Genomic DNA, 14,452 nt, shown 5'->3' with positions numbered 1-14,452 from the left:
AAAGATATCTTCAGGAGAGAAGATTAAGCAAACTCCCCCATTAATCCATTTAGGAATCTCTTCTATTTTGGTGGCAGAAAGCTTAATTTTGCCTATTCCCTTCTAATATGCATCCTTTCTTTTTCTATAAAGGTGGTAAACCTGTTACATTTAGGAGCCTTTCATATATGATGATGATGTGCTCTATACGAAGAACAATTCACCCACCCTCAGATATCTTTCCAGGAGTAGAACTGGATTTGTGTTAATCTACGCACAGAGTTGTTGGTCCCCAAACAATGGCTAGCCACAGTTAGGCATGTCATCTTTGACCATGAAAAAACTAAACTCACCAATCATCATTTCATTGGAAACATGTTCTTACCACTTTTTTAGAAGTAACCTTTCATGTTAAGTTTTAACTGGGTAATCCTCAAACTAGAACCCAGGAAAAATTCAGGTGAGGTGGGGGAACAGTGGGTATAGTCATACCAGGAGAGTGGGAGCCCAGTCACTCAGAAAACCTGACTGAGTCTCTGTACCCATGGCTTATGATTTCTTATGCCTGATTTCCCAACTCCCAAAAAGAGGCAGTAAGTAGCAGAGCACAGCATTGGAGGAAGGTAGGCCCCAGGAGAGAGCTCTCCAGGGACCCTCCAAGGTGATTGCCTAAGGAGTGGAGTGGGTTGACTCCCTGTACAAAATCCAAAGAAGAACACAAAACAAAAGAAAAGACACGGGCAAGATGAGTACTTTCCAAGATGGAGACCTAGAGTGATATCCTAGGCAGCCTACCCTAGATAAAACTCGTATTCCATTTTACCCTTGGTGGCAACTATCCCTATTTTATAGCTACCTGAACTGGGGACAGAAAGATAAATTAGTCATAACCATATTAAAGGATGAAAGTAGAGTGAAAAGTTTTCTTTTTTTTACCTAGCTACCAGTTGCAGTCATTCCCTTGCCAACAGGCAACAAGGCAATGCGTACCTACTTGTATCTTTCCCAAAATGGAAATATCCCTCTCTTAGAGCTTCTCTTTCCTTAGTTAAGGAGGCAGAATTGTGCTTCAAAAGACAGACGTATGTATCCTGAGGAAGGGTAAGCAGTAAACGCACAACTGAGCCAGCATACAATCAGAATTTGCCACAAAAACAAGTCAAAGGCTGCCAAAGCCACAGAAAACAGGGACTCTGAAAGACAAAATACAGGATTTTGTTGCCTCTTTTAAAAAGTTTTTACATAATGTGTCTTCAATTAGTTTTTGGTGGGGGAGGAAGGGAGAGGGTCTGCTTTTCTTTTGCAGCTTTAGTGCTCTTGTAGGCTACAAGAAAGACATGCTCGGAGGATTTCCAGCATAGCTCCAATTAAAAACAGAAGATGCCATTTCCACATGATTGCATTACATATATCTCCTCTCACAGTCATCCAATGGATACTGATAATCATAAAACAGAAGAATTATATGCAAAACCCTGACCTTCAAAATATGATGTTTAAGTTATAATTATAGGCAGGCCACCTTACAAAAAGTATAAATGGCTACAGGAAACAAGTCAGTGGCTGCAGGGACTGCCCTTCCCTCCCTGTTGCTGTCACTTGGGATTTCCTTCTTACCTCTTTCCCTTTCCCCTTCCATAGGATGATAAATTTAGATCTGGAAGGAACCTTGGAAGCTCTCTAGTGTGACACCCCCCTTCCCACTCATTTTACAAATGAGAAAGGGGAAACCCAGAGAAGTTAAGAAATTTGCCTGTGATTTTATAGGTAGTAATTGACAGAGCTGGGATTTGAACCCACGTCCTTGGACTTCAAATCTAGGACTCTTCACAGCTCCCACAGCAGCTGCTTGAGATAATGTCATTCAAATTTCTTACCTCAATCCATGCAAGCCAAGAAGGTCTAAGAATAACAAAATTTATGTAATGCTACAAAACCCTTTCATTACAATAATCCTCAAATGCAAGCATTATCCATATTATGAAGATGAAGAAATTGGGGGTCAGATTGATACAAATCATTTAGCCAAGATTATGGAGTTGGTAAATATTAGACCAGAGATTCTAAGCTAGGTCTCCTGACTCCAAGGCCAACTACAGCCTGCTAGTTGCATTATTCCCCTAGAAATTTCCAGGGGAAGAAAAAGAAGCCTATAGCCACTTTCCCTTATTCCATCAGAACTGTTTTCAAGTTCCCAAGTCTCATTACTGTTCTCCTCAGCAGTGTCCCATGGACCCATCTACTCTTTTCCAGTGAACATCTACTCAGCTTCTGTGAAAAAATGTTCCACAATGTGAGAGACTTCTCTCTGAAATATCTATGAATCTCATTTCAATCAGTCCTTAGTGTTCAAAGTTTCACCTTAAAAACTTTAAAAACTATCTTTCCTTACTAAAGTCTAGAAAATAGACTGAGAAAGAGAATGAGGAGAGAGAGGTTGATTGGAAATAGCCTTCTTATTTTATTCTAAAATGGACCAGAAAGGAGAATAGTAACTGGCACCAACGGATGATAAGAAAGTGACCAGTCTAACTGGCAGACCTGACCAAAGGAAAGAAAGTAAGTCAATGGATAGCCAACCAGACCAAAAAGCAGGAAGAACTGGCCATGGATCCTCCACCTTCTCCTCAGTCCCTCACTACTGTCTCCTCAGAGAGCCCCTAACCTCAAGTCATTGAATACATCATTTGCAACTTGGAGATAGGGGAATCCCTTTTTCTACTATCCAGCAGGGATGAGAATCAGAGGGGAAAAATTCCAGATCCTACTGCACTGGATAAAGATGTATCCCTATCATTCTAAGTTAGGATTGTTAATACATTTTCCCATGGAAACATGATTAAAAATACTGAGAAGGCCAGATCTGAACTCAGGGAGAAGAGTCTTCCTGACTCCAGGCCTAGTACTCTATCCACTGTGCCACCCAGCGGCTCAGTATAAATATGCTGAGTCCGTTTTTATACTAGGCAGCTGGGTGGAGTAGTGGATAGAGTGCTGGGCCTGGAGTCAGAAAGATTCCTCCCCCTGTAGTTCAAATCTGCCTTCTGATACTAGATGATTGACTCTAGGCAATGCTGTTTCCCTGAATTTCCTTATCTGTAAAATGAGCTGGAGAAGGAAATGGTAAGCAACTCTAGTATCTTTGTCAAAAAAAAACCAAAAACCTAGATGTGGTCACAAAGAGTCTGACACCATTGAACAACAATGTTTTTATACAACAGCACAAGTTCATTATGGATCAAATGAGTTATACAAGAGAACATGACCATGTATAACTTTTCAGAAAATGCTTAATGACTGACAGATTTTTAGAATTTGGAGGGACCTTAGAGATCAAACTTCCTTTTACAGATGAGGAGACTTTTAAAGTGAAATTTTGTAACATAACCAATACTAATTTGAGGACTGTCTGTGTCTCCAGTAAAAAATCATTCCTAGTTCAAAGAATGGCCTTCTTTTGCTGAATTTGACACCCTAGTCACACCCTCATCATGGTTTAGCTTCATCTACTCTCAGAGATTCTCATAATGTGGAGAAATCTTATCTCCATTAATGATGTGTGTGTAGATAAATCTTTTAGCAGACAGCTGTATTATACTCCTACTCAGGGCCACACCTACTTCCCAGGATACCTGCGTTGATTTTTGGTAGCAGCAATATTCATTTTCATCTCTATGATCTTTCAACTAAAATGTGCCTCTGGGAGATTTACCTTTCCAATTACAATATAAACCTGATAATATCTTTCTCATCTACTTCACACCCTTCTTCAAAAATTCTTTAAAATTGTAACTCATTCATTGCCTACAAGTGTTTTGTCTAGTTTTTGAGCAGAGACAAGGTGCTACGGCAGTTACTTAGTGCCAAAATGTGCCATTTTTATCCTTAGAAAGTTGGGGTAACAGATCATTTGATTATTTTACCAAAAGTCAGTCACATGATAGATTGCCATAGTGAACAGAGGGCTGGGTATAGAACCTGGAGGGTTTGTTTGCAAATCCTGAGCTAGGTCTAGAGTCAGGAATTCAAATCCAACCTCAGATACTTCTTGCTGTGTGACCCTGAGCAAGTTACTTAATCTATCAGTTCCCTCATCTGTAAAACTGGAATAATAATAGCACCTACTTCACCAATTGTAATGAGAATCAAATGAGATAATATTTGTAAAGCACTTAGCACAGTGCCTGGCACATAGTAGGTGTCTAATAAATACTTGTGGCCTTACTCCTCTGGCACTTACAGAACAAGCTACACAATCATAATCCTGATTTTCCTCATTTATCAAGTAGAGATCATAATACCTAGAGTATCTGCTTTAATAAATTGTTGCAGGGCTCAAATGAATGATGTCTAGAAAGTGCTTTGCAAACTTTAAAGCCCTGTTTAAATGTCTGTCTTTATTATTCTCCAAGTGTAGCTAAAGCTTCTCTTAAAAGATGCTTGAATGATAACGAATGTCAATCAACCAAAAAAAAAACACCCCAATGAAGCATTTTAAACAAATAAATAACAACAGTTAAGTGATTCTGGCTTAGAAGGGGGAGATGAGGAGTTTCTATGAATCATCTCTTGTCTCTGTGCTCCTTTTACAAAGTGCTCCAAAAACAGAAAAAAAAAAACCTAGGGGATTGCCAAACAAGAGTGGCAAGTATTATATCTAGTTATGTTAGGAAAAAAATATACATATTCAGAGATTTGTAGAATTAGAAATGGCCTTAGAGACCAACTAGTGAAAGGCCTTCATTTAACAGATGAGAAAATTAGAGGTCCAGAGAGAAGTGATTTACGCCCAGTTTATATTCAGGCCACAGAGCCAGGAAGTGTCCAAGCTGGGACTCAAACCAATGTTTTTTGGCTCCTTCTTCTGTGACAACAATGCTTCTAGCAGCTGTTGTGGGGGCTTAAGACCGACAAGACCAGCACACAGGAAGGCTGCTAGCACAAGTTCTTTGATCTGCTTTTCTAAGGAAAGAAACTTTAAGGGGTTAACAATCTTAATTAAACATATAGATAGATAGATAGATAGATAGATAGATAGATAGATAGATAGATAGATATAGATATATATAGATACCATTCACTTAGTTCAGGGAGAAAATCCAGCACCCTAAACTTCAGAGCAAATCGAAGCAGAAATTGCAGACAGAGACAGTATAAACAGATCAACAGACAGACAGATTTCTGCCTGACAAAAATCACAATATACATAGTTACCAGAGAAGCACCAGCATCTGGATTTTCAAAGCCAGGGGCTCTTTAACAGCTACCCAGAGTCTCCACACCAACACTCTTCCAATGATTGAGCCCCAAACAAAATGCTAACCTCAGAGTATTTATACGCTTCTTCAGGGTCAGAGAGCTTCACACCTCTCAAGAGTTTCACACCTCTTGAGGGTTTCACACCTCTCATTACCTAACTAGCAAAAGGGTGTGAGCCTTCCTACTAACAAAGGCAAGACTCAATCAAAGGCACTTGATTGCCTTAGTGCTGAGAAGCACTTCAAAACAAAAGGCAACAAAAAGTCCCACTTTGCTTGCCATTACATCTTCCCATTAGGTATTCTACCTATTACTACTACATTGCCTTTTATCATGTGGCCTACTTTCCTTCATCTATAAATCCACTTTCCACATATTTGTTAAGTGCAAGGCACTACCTTAAGTCTCTAATCCTTAATAGATGCATATACTTGCAATGGATTAGTATAATCATTACAGTAATATCTTTGCAGTAATCTTTGCTTTCTTGCCACAATTTATTATCAATAATAATAATCCCTTACATTTGCATAGCACTTTTCAATTTTTGAAGAGTTTTCATATTTGCTCCTTATTTGGTCAAAAGAAATCTATTTCATGGACTTTGATTACTATTGGTGAGATTGGAGATTTTATTCAGGCTCTTTCATCTCTCAAGGCCCCAGAGAAGGGTATGTTTTCCCCACAATTATGTAAAACATTTCCCAACTAGTGAACAACAATTTGGCAAAATTGCATATGCAAATTAGTTGAATGGGTGTTTTTTCCTGCTGCATAGAAACAGAATATTGTGTTCCTAACATTTAAAAAGGGTAACAAGCAATATTCAGATAAGTTGCCCAATATTTGGCTTGAATGATTTCCCTAATATAGCAAACATTTATTGAACAAGCTGAAAGACTGGGAAGACTCTAGTATTATCCTCCCTGAATAGGCTGGCTTTAGATCAAAACACAATTTGTACTGTAATTATTTAACTCTTTATTTTTGAGCCGAATGGAAGACTCAGAACCTACCACAATCTTTGTCTGTATATGCCTTTTGAAGTATCATAGCAATTGTGTATAAAAATAGCACAGATCCTTCTAAGTCCTGGTCAACAAATTTATTATCTATTAATCAATCAACAAGCATTTATTAGTCATTTACTATGTGTTAGACACTGTGCTAAGTTCTGTGGATACAAATAAAGGATTAAAAAAAGAAGTCCCTGCACTGACAATATCAGGGCCTGAATCCTGAACTTCCTAATATTTGATGTTTTAACTTGATTCCCATTTTCCCAGCCTCCCCCCTCCCCAGATCCCCTTTGATCAGACTCCCAGCTAGGGGGTCCTGATTCCTACCATGAATGGCTTTTCTCCTTAACATTGGTCCTCTGACTCACTCTTTTGTCAAATGCAGACCTGATGCCACCATACCTCTGACTCTCTTCATGGTATGAGATGGTCTCTTGAAAAAACTTGTCTTTGAATTGACTCTCAGCAAGTTGTTCATGACTCCACCCCAGTTGGCTATTTGACCTCTTTGCATGTCTCCAATAACTGCTAGCCCTAATTTCCCAAATAGAACAGGTCACAGTAGGGAATGCTTGAGTATTCCCACAATCCAAAATTCCACTCCAGAATGATGGCCCTCCTGGTAGGACTTGCCTCCCAATCTCAGCTGGAAGCATACCAATGAGGAGGATATGAACTGTGTAGCAGTTAGAACTCATCTAACCTATATTGGACTCACTGCTTCTGGCCCCTAGAAAAATTTTCTGACCATACCCCACAGCTTGTTGAGCTTGAGTTAGTTTTTGTTGTTTCTTTGTTTGTTTTTCAACCCTGAGCATATTGTACCTAAAACTTCGCCCTTGAGAATTCCTCAATGACCAAACCAAGTTGTCCTAGTGGTATCTCACTATGGCGGAGAACCCAGAAATGGCTATTATTAATAAGAGAGTGCCCCCTGCTGGAGAACACTGGAGAATTTTGTCTCAGGGTTAATGGATATCTTTGAGAATCTGATGAAGGCTGAGACAACCAATAGATCCAGGGGCTTGGGGCTAGTGCCTTTAAAAACAGACATTTCTAGTTTTCTGACAGAAGTAATGTCTATTAACCAAAGGCCTCTCTTTGCTTTGCTATTTAATCTCTCTCTCTTAATGACATAATAAAAAGATTAGCTGTCCAGAACTTCTACCATTTTCTGTTGTTTCACACAAAGTTTCTACCCTTCTAACGTGCTAATATATTTTTATCACCTCCAGTGAAACAAACATTACCTCTTACCAGTTTAAGTCCTAAAATATTACTGTCAAAACTCTGAAATTAATTGCCCAAAGGAAACTTCAGATGTAGATGCTTTTAAAACTGAAATAATGATTTCAGAAAGAACATGGGCAAATTTTAATTGTCTGTGATCTATTTGTATTGAAAATGTTAATATATAAATGTTTACTTTAATGAAATGTTTAATTTTAAGAGAACATAGAGATAAGAAGACTAGAAACCAGACTATAGGATCTATTCTGAAATTCAGTTATGCAGAAGGTTTGATTAATCCTGTCCTAAAACTCTTCCAAATTAAAACAATGCACTAAGTCCTTCATGGACTAGAGTTATGGGATGTGATATTCATGTAAGTTGCCTAGATAGTCATGGACATAGGCCTGATTTAAATGACTATCAGTGCCTATCCAGCCAACCTCTGGAGGGTTAATGAAAGATTAGTAATAAGGGTGGGAGTCTAAATAAACATGGTAATGTCACTGGGAATCTATTATTTTAGAGATGAGCCTACACTGAGTAGCCCATAACATAATTATGTAACTAGAAATCAATCAAAAGAAGGAAGGGAAAGGTTAATGGAACATTAATATTATTGGCCAAGGTCAAAACTGAGCCCAAGATTATTTTGTGTTGTTGTTTCCATCAGTGTAGAAAGCTCTCAAGGTAGGGACTCCTTCCCCCAATACAGACTGACAATTCTTCTATAACTCACAATCTTGAAGAGTTGCCCAAAATACTGAGAAGTTAAATAACTTTCCCATGTCACACAGCTAATATGTTTCAAAAGTAGGACTTGAATTTAGCTCTGATATGCCATTCTGTTTCTCAAGTTCATGATACAACATAATAAATATCTAGGTATGAATGAGGCAGGGAGAGAAAGAAATGTAATTTTTGGGACATCCAGCAGGTATTAAAGACCCAGTCAAGGGCAGAGATTACAGACAAAAAACAGATACTGGATATTAAGATACAAAGCAAGGTACCCAGTGATCAAGGAACTGGGCTGTAAGTCAGAGAACCCAGGTACTGGGGTCTGGGATGTCAGAATCAGCAGTAAGATTGACTTACTACTAAATGAATGGTGCTACTTGATTTATTGTTCTTTATATTCCACTGCCTGGGTCAGGGTTATAGGTGTCTGTTGTTCAAATTGTGCCATGCTAGTCTGAAAATGTGAAGGCTAAATTATCCAGGCAATATGAGCTAATTAAAAGTGATCATATTTTATCTAATTGCTTGCCTTTCTCAAGGTAAAAAAACAAGCCAGCATAGTTATGCATTTCCATACTGCCAACAGCAGATTATAGCATTCCTTTAGGAGAAGGAAAGGGAATAAGCATTTGTACAGCACCTACTTGGAAGCACCTAAAATTTCTAAATTCCCAGAACTAACTCTGGAAACAGCAGTGTGAAAAAACCTAAATTTTGAATAGTCCCCACCCCCAACCCTGGGAACAGTGTCCAATTTTAACATAAAATTCAAAGCCAAGAAATAGAAATAAGCAAATAGCAACAATAAAGAACCTGACCATAAAAAGCTACTATGGTGATAGGGAAGCACAAGACTCAAACCCAGAAGATGATGTCAAAACAGCTGCAAACAAAACCTCAGAGAAAAATATAAATTGGAAACAAGCTCAATAAGAATTCCTGGAAGAGCTAAAAAATTATTTTAAAATCAAATAGAGGAAAAATTGGGAAAATAAATGAGAGTGATGCAAGAAAATTATGAAAAGACAATAGCTTGGTAAAAGAGGCAAAACAAATACTGAAGAAAATAACACCTTAAAAACAGAATTGGCCAAATGGGGAAAAGGGTACAAAATTCAGTGAAGAAAATAATTCCTTAAAAATTAGAATTGGACAAGTGGAAGTTAATAACTCCATGTAACATCAAGAAACAGTAAAACAAGTCAAAAGAATTTTAAAAAGTGAAGAAAATGTGAAATATATCATCATAAAAAGAACTGACCTGGAAAATAAACTGAGGAGAGATAATTTAAGAATTATTGGACTACCCAAAAACCATTATAAAAAGAAAGCGCTTAGACGTCATACTACAAGAACTGATAAAGGAAAACTAACCTGATAACCTAGAACCAGAGGGTAAAATAGAAATTTAAAGAATCTACCAATCACCTCCTGAATGCCATCTTAAAATGAAAACTCTCAGGAATATTATAGCCAAACTCCAGAGTTCCCAGGTCAAGGAGAAAATACTTCCAGGAGCCAGAAAGAAACCATTCAAATACTATGGAATCACAGTTGGGTTTAACAGCTACCACCTTAAAGAAGTGGAGGTCTTGGAATATGGTATTGCAGAAGTCAAAGGAGATAGGATACAACCAAGAATAACCTACTCCTTTTGGGGGCCATTTAATTAAATAGAAGACTTTCAAAAATTCTTGATGAAAAGATCAAGATGAATAGAAAATGTGACAAGACTACAAGAAACATAAAAAGGTAAATATGAAACAAAAATTATAAGGGACTCAATAAGGTTAAACTGTTTACATTCCTGTATTAGAAGATCGTACATGTAACTGAAGATCTTTGTCATCATTATAGTATTTAGGACTCTACATAGACAGAGGGCACAGAAATGAATCAGAAATGTGCGAATGATCAAAAAATGAATGGGTGAGAAAGAGGGATATACTGAGAAAGAGAGGAAGAGAGAAAAATGGGGAAATTATTTCATATAAAATAGATGCACAAGGAAGAGCTTTTTATAGCAGAGGCAAAGTGGCAGGGTGGGGTGTGGAGCAGGCAGGCAACACTTGAACCTCATTCTCGTCTGAATTGGTTAAAATACTCATTTGGGCATACACACACACACACACACACACACACACACACACACACACACTCAATTGGGTATAGAAATCTTACCTAGAAGGAAACAAAAAGATATGTAGCAAAGGCTAAACTAAGCTCCTGAAAGTCTTCTTAGAACTTCCAGTCCTTTAGAATGCCTCAATTGTACCTTTAAAACTCTGAATCACATTACTATTATTCTTGGCCTCAATAGATGGAGAGCCTTCCTGGTCTCAATTTACCCTTCTTTTCTGTAGTGAATCTGTCTATGACTTTTAAAATTTCCTTTTCCAAAAAAATCTATGACCCTTTTTTCTCCCACTCTAATACACCACTAGATTCCTCAGTTCAATCCCAGACTTACTATTCCTACATGCAAAAAAATGTTACATTTCAATACAGGTATGGCAGCATTTCTTGAAGTCATAAGCCTTATCATTGTGCATTCATTTAAGATCATTGAGCTGGTAACCTCCTCAAATTTTATGGGGCCAATATCTTTAAGCATCAAGAATAAATACTTGCACTAGTCATTCACTATATGAAAGATTTTAGATGAGTTCAAAGTCAAACATATGGTAAAACCATAATAATAGTAGCAGTAGAGATTAGAAAGTAATTATTTCAGATTCATGGAAAGATAGTAAAAAGTGAGTAAGATTTAACATTGACAGTTAAAATATAAAAAGGTAGCCTGAGTTTCATTATGGCCCAAGTATAGAAATCTATCTATATTCAAATAGATAGACTATCTTCCCATAGCCAAATCAATGGTACTTATTTCAAGAACATTCAGTGCTATGAAGATTTATTTATTTATTGAGAAAAACAGAACAAATAGCACCTATAACTAATTGAGCGCCTTTCAAAACAGAAGAACTGTATGTATCACAAGTTGTTTCTAATGGATTTGGTGTTTTTTGTTGTACTTTTACAAACTATGTTGTTTTTGAATGACTAAATGATTCTCTGAATTTGAGGAGGAGCCTGATCTTCACATAATGATGCGGTGACAGATTAGAAAGATCGAGGGATAGAAATTGAACCTGGAATGTCATTGGTATAGGGAACTCCCAGATAAGGAAAATCCCTCTATCAATGCAGATCAGCATCTTCTCTTCAACTTAAAGTTTTAGACTGTTTGCAAGGACACTACAACATTAAAGGGCTTGCCCAGTCATATGGCCAGTATGTGTCAGAGACAGGACTTAAAATCAGGTCTTTCTGGCCTTAGGGACAGATTTCTAGACATAATACCAGCTCTGCCTCTCACATAGATTTAAAAAAAGACATTATTTACTCTTTCCTTCCTTGTTAACAAATTTTCATCAGTCATACATACATTTGCCATCTTAAAGTATAGCTTCACTTAAAATCATAAAAGAATAAATAAAACAAGTCACTTTGAAAAGACTTAGTCAGCCTAGAATGGTGGCACAACTCTGTAATTCCAACCACTGAGGAGGCTAAAGCTGGTAGATCATTTTATCTCAGAAGTTCTGAGTTGCAGTAAGGCTAAATTCAATCAAGTGTCCACACTGAGTCCAGTACCCATCTTGTGAGTCCCTGGGGGCAAGAGTAGGTAGGTAGGTAGGTAGATAGATAGATAGATAGATAGATAATTAGGTAGATGGATAAATAAATGAACAAATACATAAATTGATAAATGAATTAATAAGTACATAAATAAAGAAGCAAGCAAGCAAATGCATAAGTGAATTAAAAAAATAATTGAATGAATGAAAAAGTAAATGTATGAATAAACAGGTAAATGAAGATCAATGAACGAATGAAATTTTTAAAAGAAAATACTTAGGTCATCATTATATAACATCAATATAACAGACAGAACTTTGCAAACAAACTGGATATAATAATGGCTGTGTGAAAAGATCATCATGATCCCTACCTTACATTAGTAGGGAATATTTCAAATGTTCAAAGGAACTATTTATACCACAGAAACTACGTGGTCTCTGACCTCGAGGATCTTCCAACAATGCTTTTGAAGTCATCCAGTTCTTGTTCTTACTTCAAGTATCTTAGACATGTGTCTATATATAATAATGTCCTTGAGGGCTGTGTCTGAATTACTTGGTATTTTGTTTACCATTGCTGTGAATACAGGAAGATACTATTAAGTGGCACTGAATTCAGTTTTGAGATGATAAATAACTTCATGCTCAGTAAGTAACTTGCTTTATCCTCAGTTTACTAAACAGTGCCATCTCAGAAATATCCTGCTGTTACAGTAATCCCAACACTTCAAAAACCAAGAGGCTACCACTGAGGTGAAAATGTTTCTGGGCTTTATTTAGGACAATGTTGTTCCTCTGAAACTTTTTGCAGGGAAGTACAATAGTTTATGAAATATGATGCCTTTCTTTCACTTGGACTTCCTGCATTCCCTGGGCTATGCTAATTTCTCCCAGCCAAATTTCAGAAAGATAGAGTATGTGTTTGAAGTACAGTGTTTGAACATGATTCATTTTTGCATGCAGAGATGATGTAGGCCAAATAAAGTTTCTTGACATGTAACTATAACCAATAAAAACTTTCTAGGACAAAAGAATCAGTTTTGCTCCCCCAACATCAGAATTATAGTAGCATTTCACTATCTTGAACAATACATCAAAGAAAAGGAGATTCCACAGCCAGTTTTTCATAGTCCATAAAATTTAGCAAAAGTTCAGACCATCATTATCCTCAAAATGTTTTTGCTCCTCCTCTTTGTTCATTATAAAAATTACGGGCACCCAACCAAATTGTTCTACTGACACTCCTATGACTAAGTAGCCTAAAACAATGTGAAATCTGCTTCCCCCTATCTTCCATGTCCAATAAAACCCATGATATTGTGCAAGATTTCTAAGGTTCTATACAATCCACCAGGTTTTTAAGATCCATTGTGTTTTTGATAATACATTTTGTTTAAGGTGGAATTACAAAGAACCGCTTGTAGGACTTTTCTTGCTGGTCTGGGGTGCTCTGAGAGAGATAACTTAAGCCAGGGAGCATTTTTGTCATTCAAAAAGTCATAAGATGAACTTTTTAACAAAATGAATCTGTTTTTTTGAGAAGAGGAGTGAATTACCAGATCCTGATGGAGTCTGGACTAATATCCCTGTGTGTGTCTGTGTGTGTGTCTGCATGTGTGTAAAAGATCAATAGACAAAAAAATATGGAACACATAAGTTGTTTTCAAAGTGAACTTTGAAGTAAACAAATTGTGTTGCAATGAATTATAAAGACAACCCTTTTGAAATGACCTACAGTAGATGGGAATTGGGAGAAGTTGCTCCTTGCCATTTAAAAAAAATAATGATAATGACTTGGGCAGAGCCAAATAAATCAATGTTAATAATAGCAGAGTTAACAAATCAGCATCCTCACCATAAATGAATGTCCTAAACGCACCAGAGAACCACTTATAACATAGAATTCTCTCTTTTCTTTTTACCTTGAAGAACTTTGGACAATGTTTTTGAAGTCACTCAATTGTTATGCTTACTTCAAGTATCTTAGGCGTATCTAATCATTCCATTGATGTTCTTAGTAGTTTAAAAAAAAAAGAGGAAGAAACATTCAGAGATACTGTCTCAAAATGGGAGTCACTTTACTTTCAACTACTCTTATACTCACTGAAATTTATTACTATACTTGGCCCATTAACGAGGCCTATTTAGGTGGCTGCAGCATCTATACTAGCACTACCCAGGATTCTTCATAATGTTGCGATAAATTCAGCCTTGAAATCATGGAGAGGATCAAAATCATTTTTAAAGGGCAGAAAAAATTGATTTGAAATACTAGCCTATAAACAGCCATAGACACATGAAATTGAATTCTTCACTGTACCTCATAAACCTTCTACATTTAGGAGGCCACTTTTCAAGTTCTGGCATATTTATCATACAAGCTATCCAGACATTTCCAAAGCTCATTCTAAAGAGATCACATAAATAAAATTAACCTTATTTCAGCCTCAGAACACTGGCACAATAATTTGCTTCTGGGTCAAAACTCTACATGCATGCTTGAGTTTTTCCCTGAATAAGTTTCCTTGAAGAATATTCCCTAAATTGGCTCTCAGTGATTTTAAGCCTCCTCCCCAAAAA

At 37.0% G+C, this 14,452-nt stretch overlaps 1 protein-coding gene across 1 annotated transcript in view; it reads left to right on the top strand.

Moving 5' to 3' along the window:
* Positions 1-14,452, top strand: part of CPED1 (cadherin like and PC-esterase domain containing 1) — a 417,833-nt gene that overhangs the window by 397,703 nt on the left and 5,678 nt on the right. The window lies entirely within an intron of this gene.

Source organism: Trichosurus vulpecula, chromosome 5 (assembly GCF_011100635.1).
Source record: "Trichosurus vulpecula isolate mTriVul1 chromosome 5, mTriVul1.pri, whole genome shotgun sequence".
NCBI classification, from domain to species: Eukaryota; Metazoa; Chordata; class Mammalia; order Diprotodontia; family Phalangeridae; genus Trichosurus; species Trichosurus vulpecula.
The sequence above is the reverse complement of the archived record's forward strand: the minus strand, read 5'-3'. Positions and strand labels throughout refer to the sequence as shown.